This window comes from Syngnathus typhle, linkage group LG2, assembly GCF_033458585.1.
Source record: "Syngnathus typhle isolate RoL2023-S1 ecotype Sweden linkage group LG2, RoL_Styp_1.0, whole genome shotgun sequence".
NCBI classification, from domain to species: Eukaryota; Metazoa; Chordata; class Actinopteri; order Syngnathiformes; family Syngnathidae; genus Syngnathus; species Syngnathus typhle.
This window is the reverse complement of record NC_083739.1, coordinates 20,917,213-20,929,242: the sequence shown is the minus strand read 5'-3', so window position 1 is coordinate 20,929,242 and position 12,030 is coordinate 20,917,213. Positions and strand designations below refer to the sequence as shown.

The 12,030-nt window shown below is 40.3% G+C and overlaps 1 protein-coding gene across 4 annotated transcripts in view; it reads right to left on the bottom strand.

Annotated features, from left to right (window-relative positions):
* The window catches only part of cntn3a.1 (contactin 3a, tandem duplicate 1), a 66,454-nt gene extending 56,990 nt beyond the window's left edge, over positions 1–9,464 (bottom strand). For 3 of the 4 annotated variants that reach the window (XR_009713712.1, XM_061272258.1, XM_061272262.1), the window contains exon 1: positions 9,120–9,464. The gene's annotated coding sequence lies outside the window, so the exon portion shown is untranslated. The remainder of the gene's footprint in view (positions 1–9,119) is intronic. The other variant, XM_061272259.1, reaches the window with a different exon arrangement.
* Between the last annotated feature and the right edge of the window lie 2,566 nt (positions 9,465–12,030).

Genomic DNA, 12,030 nt, shown 5'->3' with positions numbered 1-12,030 from the left:
GTCATCAACTACTCCAATTCCAATTAAAATAAGTTCTTAAGAACTGATTCGTAGAGTACTGTGGTTTCCGATAACATAGTAGTGTCTCTCTCGACAGCTATTTACATTATTTAAGACCTAAAAATGCTGAAAAACTACTTGATCTTTGTTTCTTAAAAATCTTTGAAAATGCATTTCAGGACAAAAGAAAATTAGCTGAAAACAGCTTTAAGGCAAGGAAGTGTAAAAACAGAAACAAAAAGATTTGTCCAGGCAGAGACTACAAAGACAAAATCAATGTTCAAATGTGCTTAACAGTGCATAGCAGGGATCATGTCTGCAAAATAAAAACAAATGGGATTTCAAGCTTGTACTGAAACTTGCTGAGACAAAACAAAAAGGAGACTGGTTGTCAGACATGCAATGAAGCACTGGACGTCTTCTCAAATTCCTCCAAGATGCAGAGATTAAATCTTTGCTGCAAATTGCTGACAGCGCAAAACTATTCGCAGTTCCTTGGAGGAGTCACATTTTCTTGGAGTCTAATTTTTGATGCAACCCGTATTAGGGTCTAAAAAAAGTTCCCATAATGAGACATATTCCTGCTGTCGCTGACATCATTTTTCTGTCAAACACACCCAAACATGTTGACATCTCCAGTGTGATTACAAGATTAAATATTTGTCTGTGACAAGCTAGTGATAAAGTGAGAAAAGATTAAATGACATGAAAAAATTCGCGAAACTTACTCTCGCTGATACATTGAACTGAGTAAGGACACAGTTTTCTTTGACTGGTCACAATCAGTGTGCAGAACTAACGAGAGAGTTGAAAACAATACTATTCTGTTGAGTCTATCAAGAAGCAAGCAGTGGAAAAAAGAGACAACGGAAAATTTGCTCTTTGAGAGTTATCTTTGAAAAGCAGAAGCAAGCATGCCTATTCATTGTGTGAATACATACTGTACATGCGCTGCATTTGCATACAATACACTCACTTCTGAGTCTACAAAGCCATTAAAAGGCAACACGTCTACCCCATAAATCTCAATATGGAGATTGACTTTAGAGTGTCATCTTTGCTTCGACATATCCTGCGGTTATTACAATGCCAATGCCATAAGTAAATGTTAGCTTTAAATAATAAAACAGAGACTTCAAATCACCTTTTTATGCTTTCAGCTATTTTTGCAGGGCTTCTCCTTCAACAGAGAATAATTGCAAGAGCTTCACTGAATACATATTACATATTTTATAATAAAAAGAGAAGGACCTGAAATTTACCAGAACCTACAGTAGCACTGCAACCTCATCCATTCTCTATACAACTTGTCCTCATTAGAGTCGTGGAAGAGCTGGAACCAACCCCAGTGGACCTTGGGCTGGAGGCAGGGTAGATTTACACATACAGAAAGGCACTTATAGCCTTACAAGTAATGTTCCTGACATGTGTATAATGATACGCGGCTGTACAGTGGACCCTCTGCTATTCGCGGGGAGAGGGGCCAGCTCGGGAGGTCAATAGGGAAAATTGAAATGCACTGGGTAAAAAAAAAAACATTTTTATCACCCAAATTCTTCCAAAAACGCTGAGAAACATTCAACGTCGCTGTCGGGCGGAAACCTTGAACGGGCAAAATGACAGCTTTACAGGAACTTGTTTTGAGTTCCCAGGCACCGTCTCGTTCAAGTTGTACTTTACCTTATGTTACGACATGGTGATGGAAATTGAGAATTGGTCGAACATGGCTGTGGAGGCCTGGAGGTTGGGAATGGGTGTGTGGTGAGTAGGGAGGAGGCACACGAAGGCACACAAAGGAATATGGGTTCACTGTAATATATAAAATTGTGTTGGCTGATCATTCACCTTTGAGAGCTCAATTAACAAATGTTTGGAAACACTTGAGATCTTCCATTCAAAAGGCAGTCTCATCTAATCTTCTCATCGTTAACTTTTTACCTCCATTACTGGCAGACACGAGGCCTCAGTTACTTGGTGGATAAAAGACATCTTTTGATCTAAAGATGCTGACTAGTAGCAGGTCAGGTACCGCAGTGACCACAGCAGTTGTTGAACATCTTCAGTGATTTACCCTTATGACTTGGTTGTCACAAGAGCAATGACTTACGGAAATTGATTACTCCCATGTTGTGTGCGTGTGTGTGTGTGTGCGCGCGGGTTTTCTTGTTTGCCTGCTTTTTTGGTGGTATCAGCAAGTATCCTATGCACATTTAAGTTCTTGAACTTGTATTCTATTGATGCATCCTTTATTGACAACCTTGTGTTATACTGCAATATTGCCATTTTGTCCTACTCCTGAAAGAAGACTATTATATAAAAGTGTTTTATTTGACTTTTGAATATATGTTTTCCTGTTGGTGAATAACCTCTAATCTCCACAGACAAAAGCACTCAAGATTTCAAGCATTGTCAGAATGCTACCTCTTATCCTTGTCTCATCTGACAGCAGCCGCTGAAGCTGACAAACTGAAAATTGTAGAACAGTCGGACAGTGATGCCGGGTGATTTGACCCTCTCCTCTACGAATGATCACGCAGCCGCTATCATTTTTTTCAGGGATCAAAAGTGTGTTAATAGAAAGGTGCTCCTCGTCCAGATGAAGATAAAAATCCACACTGAAATCCTGGGCCGTAGTACAGACACACTCTCGGTCTAGCGCACACCCTCAAGCACTGAAACATGAATGAGACCAGACACCCACTCCCTACAGAGACGATACAAGACTAGTAAAAATGGCAGATGCTACATTTTTTATCACCTGAGCTGTGACTTTGCTTGATCTACTGACACCCGCTTGATCTGTGTTTTCCTCCATCCCACAGCTTGTGAGGCCCTGCAGGTTATTTAAAATTCATTTTCTGCCCCCGCTCCCATTGAGATTGCTAGTAATCGTGAAATTTCCCTTCTTGACTCCACGCACGTGAATCAAAGTGCCACAGTAGCACTTCCGTGACAGACTGGACCAGATAGCGGCATCTTGTCAGATTGTGTCTCGCAGTTTTGTGGTGCTGTGAAACTAAATGACCAAAAACGATAGCAATTGAGCTTCATTTGTCTTTCAGTATTTGAGATTACCTCACAATGTCACAGGTAATTAATATGCATGTACTCTCTCACTGGCATTAGATATGGTGTACCTACACGATATTGTTACATCCTATAGAGCTCTATCAGAATCTTAATCAGAAACGGTTGTCCCTTAAAGGGAAATTGATGTTGCAGCAGGAGCACAGAAGGGACAGGGTACACAATGACGATATCAACATTGGTTACAGTATTTGAAGCTTTACAGGTAACGCAAGATATTTGGCCACCCACATGCTTTCAGTCAACCTGGATTATTTTTCAGAACCAATAACAACATACTGTTGCAGATTGTCACAACACCATACACACAGCTAAGAGGTTTCTTCTGCTGAAACTGGAGTTTCAGTCAAGGTGCACAGTCACACACAGCAACCAATTTTTGGAACTACATTTATAGGGGGAAATTTGTGTCAGAATTATTCACACAATTACATCACCAACAGAGACTGACAGTATCCATCACCAAAGTTGACCATAGTAATCAATAAATCAATCATTAAGAATTTCATAGTTGTGTGGAATTAAATGTTGATACATTTCAAAACTGTAGAGGCAAAATGGAGTGCATAATTTGGCTGCAACCAGCACGCAATGTCGATTCCTCCAAATATCCGTGCATGTCTCACAAAACTTTGCAGTCTCAAGTCAAGGCTGCTTTATTTATAAAACACATTTCATTCACAAGGTAATTCAATGTGAAATGTAAATATATATAAAAGCAAGGCAAAGAATTTGTAGCTTGTATAATGCCAGACAATATTTAGAATATTTGATTTATTTAAAAAAAAAATTAAAACCTTAATTTTAGATGTGGTGGACCAGGTGACAAACCATAATTGATTTCATCAATGCTTATTCCTTCAGTGTTTTAAATTTACGCCAGCTAAGTCTGATGACAACATTTTGTCAATGACGGACCCACGCACAGGTGACAACAGGTGTAAATGGCCACCTTTGGTATTCAAGACCAAGACCAGTCAGCGATTTATAGAACAGTAGCAGAACTTTAAAGTCTAGAACTGACTGGAGGACAGCGTAAAGCCTTTCGGACTAGAGTCATATGTTCTACGTTGTGATCTCTTTATTATGCATGCGCATTACTTTAGTTCTCTCTGTACTGATTTCCTTTTCTTGTGTTGCATGTCTTTTCAATTGAATTGTTCTGGTTATAGATTAAGGTTTTGTTTTGATTGCCAATGTCAGAGTGGCATTATTATCTTTGCAAAGGAATTGAAATTGAATTGAAATTTCAATCCAGCTCTGCACCTCACAGGGTTGTGCGGGTACACCTAATAAAGTAGCCAGTGAGATTATGCTGAAAACTTGTTTGAAGTGAGGTTATATACGCCAACTAATTTCGGTTCTCCACAAACAGCTCACCGTGGGAGCCAATTGAGGAAAATCCAACATATCCGCCTGCCAAGACTGAGCCTCAAATATCGGTGCAAAACAAAGAGACTAATAGTGTTTTGATGTAAGCCCACAAGCCGCTGGTGTGACACATCATATGCCAGCTTCTTCATTTCTCCAAACGGGGCGCTCTGCGAGACCACTTGTCCCAATCTCCCCTACGACAAGAACAATAGCACATGTTGAAAGGTTGTCCCTGCTTGCATCTATCTGCATGTCCAGATTTAAACATCTCAAAAAAATTGCCACTGTCCTTTGATGGATTCATCCCTTCCAAATAGGCTTGAAATTTTAACAATTTTTGGGCACCAGTTTTCAGGTAGCTCCTTAAAGTAATAACTTAGAAGATAGCACTTAAATATGGTCGCATGGCAGTGATGAATTTAGTAAAAATAGAGAGAATAATGTATTGCTGCAGGGTTAAACGTATTCACCTGCTACTGCTAATAAAACCATTTTCTCTGACTGCTCTTCCAAAGTGTTGAGCTGCTGAAGCAACAATATCTTGTCATACAATAGTCACGGAAAATGCAATGTGCTTGTTAGTGAGCTGAGTACTGGCTGCCGCCATTCTCTCTATGAGCAATTTCAGGATTTTTTGTCCCAACAGTTCAAAGTTCAGTTTGAAATGTTGCAGTGGGAGAATTGTAGCAAGAAGGAGCAGGCACTGTGAGCTTTTAGATGAAAAGCTCCAGGAGACAGGCTTCAACTTTAACATCTCAGTGAGGGAAGCAGCTCTTTTCACTAAATCCTGCTGGCACACTCGCAGGAGCCATGAGCAGCATCAGATCAGACCTCACTTTCTCACCAAATACTGGAAAAGGGGCCAATTACTGTCTGTTCCTATTCAGATGGAAATATGTTTCTTTGATGTTACTCCGGTATTGTGGAAGTGTTTTCCATTTCCACACACAATGAAATTGTTGTATTAGAGTATAGGGCAGGAAAACTGCTGATGCTTTCACCAAACAGGAATTCATATGAACTACATTTTTTGCATGTGCCTTATGAGAAGAAGCAAAATGAGCAAGATCTTCTAACCCATGTTTTATTGTTTTTCAGTTATTGTTTGCAACGTTTTCGTAGATTGCTAAGAAGAAGGCACTAAACTAAAGCCAGGGACTTTTATTCATGAACTTCAAGTTTGCCATGCAGGTTTAGGGTTCAAGGCGGCTAACCTTTTTATTAAAGGGGAGCTCAACCCCAAACTTGTCTTTACAATCATATGTCGTATGTGGCCCCACCAGTCTAAACAGAGCATTCTGATTAATATTTACCGTTTTTTCCGTGTATAGTGCGCAAAATTTAACGAATTTATTGTCCTAAAATCTGGGGTGCGCATTATACATGGGTACAAAAAAAATTTAAGTTTTTTTTTTTTAAATTTTTTTTTTTTTTTTTTTTAGAAAACAAAACCAACAACAGGACTGACCGACAAAGTCGTGGAACAAAAAGACAGGGTGATATTACCAAAGACAGGAACAGAAAGCAAACAGACATCATGACAGTAACACATGCAATGATCCGACGGTGAGCGAGGGGCAGACAGGACTTAAATACAAAACACGTTACATCGATTGAGGTGACACAGGAAGAGAGGGGCGACGCGAACAGAAACTTTGGGGACGAGACGTGACAAATGTCCCTCGAAATGAAACTTGAAATCACCAAGTTTTGGTTTCCAAGGGTGTTTTTATTCCTCTTCAACGTCTCTCCCATACAGAGACGCCTTTTTCACGTCCGCACGCCTCTTTCCCGTGCGCGCACGGAGCGCGGTGGTGCGTTTATGGACAGTCTGAGAAATCAACGCCAACAGAAAAAATTACATCCAGCCTAGTTAGGACCATACCAAAGACTATAAAAATGGGACCCATTGCCTCCCTGCGTGTGTGACAATCATTGGGACTTAAAAAAAAAAAAAAAATTCATAAAAGAAAATTCATAAAAATTGGGTGCGTATTATACATGGGTACAGGCTTTTTTCCAGCATCAGCATGCCATTTTTAGGGTGCGTATTATACATGGGGGCGCACTATACACGGAAAAAAACGGTAAAAAAATATATATATCTATATATAATTTAAGCAGCAAATGTCACCCGGTTTTATCCATCTCAGGGGCGGCCATTTCCTGTTGACTGAAAATGACATCACAGTTGCCAATCACGGTTCAGTTTCAGAAAATTGTCGAGTTGCAAAATGGTTGCCCCCTGAGATGGATAGAAACAGATGTATTTTCCCAGCTGAATTCATATTGCACAAACAAACATTAATCAGATGAGTGTGTTTTGACTAGTTGGGCTGCACAGAACATATTATTCCAAAGAAAGTTTGGGCATTGAATTCCCCTTTGTTGTGGGGATAAGCAACAGATGGGATATTCTCCAGTAATCCAGTAGTCTGCACTAATGACATTATTGCCAGTCAGAGATTACAATTACCGTAATTTTCGGACTATAAATCGCGTTTTTTTTTCATAGTTTGGGTGGGGGGGCCACTTATACTCAGGAGCGACTTATATACATATATATGTTTTTTTTTTCACTTTTTTGGGCATTTTATGGCTGGTGCGATTTATACTCCGGTGCGATTTATAGTCCAAAAATTACGGTAACTGGTCACAATGGATAGATGTTTTGCTTATGTGGCTTGTGAACGAATTCATGGAGTCGACACACTAAAGGAGACGTCTATTTTTCTTCTTGCATTGAAGTACGAACAAATCAATTTATTCTTCTAAAGAATATCAGCACGTCTTTCGCTTTTTCAGGGACTGATCAGAGCTACTTCAAGTCAGATGTGTTCATGCCCACAATGGCAACCCTCCCCTCTCTTTATTAATGCGGCATGTTGCACCCGCTTGCATGCATTTATGAAAATACCCAAACCGAGTCTCGCTCCAGCCTATCCCTGCACAGATTTCATGCCAAATTGCACTAGCCATGAAAAAACAAAGCCTTGATGAGCAGCTACACAAAGTTCAAAGAAGGAAGGAAACATTAAGTATTGGGAACATTTTATATACTGGGTTGTTATGAGTTTAACAATCTCCAGCTTTGGAAAAATTGCAGACTACCGTATATATTGTGTATCGCCATTCAGAGGAAAAAAAAAATAAAAAAATACTGAGCTATGGCCTTGGCCATATTGCCCGGCTGAACTAGACATTTAATTGATCTTGTGGGAAATTCTGCAGCACTATGCTTGCTTCACCATGTGCCCTTACAACAAAACAGATAAACCTAATACATTTCTCATACTGGACAGCAGTTTTGGGTTCTTTTTGGATGTTTTCCACGTGCACCAATCAACCAGTACCTAGCCTCATGTCTCATTGCATGACAAACATGTTGTAAATGTGTGTGTGTGTTGGGGGGGGGGGGGGGGGGGTGCTCATAAACAGCTGTGCAAACGGCAATGTGAAATAAAGCTTCATTAGTCGTAATCACATAAGCTATATCCAGAGCAACAGACTGCCCAAAATAACCAAAAGTACTATACCCCAGAGCAAAAACTCTCTGTGGGGTAGTAAATGACCTTAACTAAATTTAGACGATAATCCCCGACATTCAAACATGCAGCCGTACACCACATGTTCATATGCACCTCAGAACATGGTGAGAAGCAACTTAATCTAACATTTTAGTACTCATTTACCAATGCAATGTCTACTTTTCCTGCTTTTCTCTGCATGTTATGTTGTTTCATCCTCTTATTTCAGACACAGTGGCATCATCACAAGTGTGTCAATGAAGGAGGTGCCCAAATAGATGTAGAAAGATGCAAAATGTGGGATGAATAATACATCTTTGAAAAATGAGTAAATTGGTTTAAAAGTCAACATTATACCTACAAAAAGGTAAACCAAAAAAAGAACTGCCACGGGGCCATTGTGTTTCTCAGTGATCAATTCTAAGCTGCATCGGACACACTTTCTATGAGGATTCTGAGAATAACTTGCAATGAAGTTGCTGACGTGCGGCTTTTGGACAATCTTAACCGCAATCAAGCTCAGAGCTCAGTTCAATTAAAAACTGGGAGAGATGATGAGCCCGGACTCAGTTCAATCCCCCCTCTGATTACTGACAGCAAATGAGTTCTGCCTGTGGCAATAGGTGGATTTGTGACCCCGCACAGAACACATGATATGTAAACAAAGATAAATGTCAATACATCCCCAAGATATACAAATTTTCTCTGATGATGCATATGCTTACAAAGCCATGCAATTAAAGACACATGTATGTACAATATGTGTGCTTGCTGCTCAGTAATTTCTTTGGGAAATAAAAAGGATTCTGAAAAAAACTCAATATTGCCCCGCACTCCCCCTTTAATTTTCTTTATCTTTTTGACCATGCGTTATTCATGTGTAGAGGTGTCTTAATGTAGACTTTAAAATTTCCTAAAGTGTGAATGGATATTTTGTCTGTCTGTCAATGTGCGATTGGCTGGCGACCAGTCCAGGGTGTACCACCCAGCTTTTCACCCGGAGTCAGCGAGGACACGCGCGACCTTAATGAGGGGAAGATGGAGATCGATGGCGAAGCAGTCAATGAACACAAATGAATGACGCCGTAATTAAATCAAATATAGTACTTAGAAGAGGCAGAAATGATTTACCCGCCTCAGTTCGAGTAGGTGGTGTTTGTCGAGTTTTATCCCTCCTCGGATATCCATGTTAAGGCGCACATTTCCTTTCAGCCTCGCACCAGTACCGAGCGTGGAAACAAACTCTTCTCACGCTTCTGTTCTTTATCCTCGAGATCCCATCGAATGCTCGTTCTTTCGTCTTTTTTCTTTTTTCTCTCTCCTCTGCAGCTCTTCTTACTTCACGCTCCTTCTCTGAGAAGTCCGATGTGACGAAGCCCAGCAGTGGCTGTCAGATGCTGGTTCTCCTCCCGAGCGCGCTTCGCGTGTGGCGATTTGGGGTTTGAGACTAGTTGGGGTAGGCTCGCTGGAGTCTGACGTAGGTGGACGAGCGAGCGTCCGAGAGCGTGTAACGCGCACTTCCTCTGCGCACAAGGGACGCAGAGCTGGAAGACGCGCTGCAATTTTACATTTTTATGTGCAGTATTCATTCCCCCTCGAGCCGAGTCTTAATTCCATAGAGATTGTAAACTATCTCAAGTTTCTGCAGAGACGTTTCTACCAATACCATATATTATTCAACTTGCAAAGTAGACATTATTTACATGACTACAATTTCGATCAGTGTTTCTAAGATATAGTTGCACTCAAGGGGCACACTAAAACCAAAATCCGTTACTTTAATGGAAAATTTCCTGGGTTGCTAGAGAAAAGCAGGGGGGGGGGGGAATAGTTGATCCCCCAGAATGAACTGAAATAGTGTTGATATATAAAATTGATAATTTAACAGAGATTTGGAGTTAATGTATGGATACTACGTAGGGTTATGCTTATTTTCTTTGTTTTTGCTTTTTCAAAACATCATCATGTAAACATTACTTATATATACACGTTTGTGTGTGTGTGTGTGTGTGTGTGTGTGTGTGTGTGTGTGTGTGTGTGTGTGTGTGTGTGTGTGTGTGTGTGTGTGTGTGTGTGTGTGTGTGTGTGTGTGTGTGTGTGTGTGTGTGTGTGTGTGTGTGTGCGCGCGCCCGTATATCTATATATATACTATATAAAAGCTGAGCACATACACTCTCATATATGAAATGAAAAAAGTGTTGCCTGAAATTTTTAACATGCCTTTTACTTTGTTCCTGATACAAGTCATGCCAGGTCCATCATCACAATTTAAACCAATCTTTGTAGACTAACCAGCTGTGTTGACAAAACTCTTTTTATTCGCCATGCCTTTAGCCCATAATTCATCCATGTTGAGTGGGATTTAAGAGAATCAACGGGTGAAGATAATTACAGAAGAAATTAATTAATGCCCTGCTGAGCCTTCGAAAGAAGAAAGGGAGAGAAAAGGACCATTTGGATTAACCTACCAAACGAGTACAACAGTCCTTAAGCAACTATGCTAATTATGGCACACCAAGGACCATTTGATAGTATACATAGGCGACCGTAAACCAAACATCTGAAACAGCTTGAATATAGAGTATTTATATCCTCCAACCTGGAGGGAACATTTGTCATCTTCTAACTATGATGTTTTCTAGAAAAGAAAGACAAGAATTTTGCCCCGTGCGGTTTACTTGTTTCGCTTTGCTCTCCATGGGGGGTTCGAGTATGAATATACTTCTATAAATGACTAGTTTTTCATTGTTGTTTGGAGGATGTCATGCTCTTTCTTGGATTAGATATTTCCTCAGGCAGTAATTGAGATGCTAAAACAAATAACTTGGTATTACTTTCAGAGTCAGACCGACATGCATTTCCAAGACCATCTTTCTGAGAGCATAAAAATATACCTTTTTTGCACAGTTTAAACTGCCATTCTATTTGCACATTTTTAATGGAAACATGTTTATTTCAAATCACAACACCGCACATTATTCCATATTTAAAAAATAAGTGTGATTTGTGAGAAAAATAACCACATGAGGTTTTTCTACTGGGCCAGCTCTATTTGTGAGAGTACAATACTTGGCACATGGCCCAACCTGGCATTGGCAGAGTTCGGTCAGCCCACTGTACACCTGTCTCTGTGTGATATCATTCAATTTTAATGAAGTGAAGGACAGTCGACAGCTGAATTATCTCTGTGACACATTCACACTGGTGAATGTCCTTAAGTCAGGAGGAAACAGACCTTAAAAGCTGTCTAACACAAGGCTACATTAAATATGTCATATAGCCGGGCCATATTGTTGGATTTCTCTTATTTGTTATAATCGGAGTTAGACGCTTACTGCTGAGGCCACACGCTTCTATAAATTTTCTGTGAGAATATACAGGAGTGAGTAAAATGTCTTTAATGTTCGTTCCTTATAGCTCCTGGCTGTTTTGAACACCCAGTACCTCTGTCACGGTGCTGAGAGTAAGCAGCGTTATGAAGAAGAAGCGTTATGTTCAGCAATGAGTTTTGGTTATGCGTATAAAAGGTGAATGGTTGAAATTAGAGTGTGGAGAAGCTGGGCAGGACACCATGCTGATTGCTGCTGAGCAGGCGCAACACCTTTTGTCTGTGGCAATGTGATCATCTTCGACGGCATCTTCAACACCGAGAAAAAAGTAGCTCATAATCTCATGCAGAAAGATATCGGAATGAGATCCTTAATTACTTTTCACCTTTATACAATGAATCAAAGCCGTACCAGAGGCGGGGAGTCACCTGCGAGTAAGCGGATTCTATTGCCAGGAATGGAATGGGCCATTTAACACCTGACACACACCACGTTTGTTTATCTGACTCCAGAATGGAGATTATCTTTTCTGGATTCAGTATAAAAGTCTTGGACACATAAATTCAAGATGTTCTTTAATGCCTCCGATGCGTTAAAATTGCGGGACCCTGCGTGAAATAGGCTGCTCATTCAAGCACTGTTCATATAAGACAAGTCAAGGAAAACTCATCTCTCCGCCACACTTTGCTTTCTGCCTTTGATTGACAAGAAGC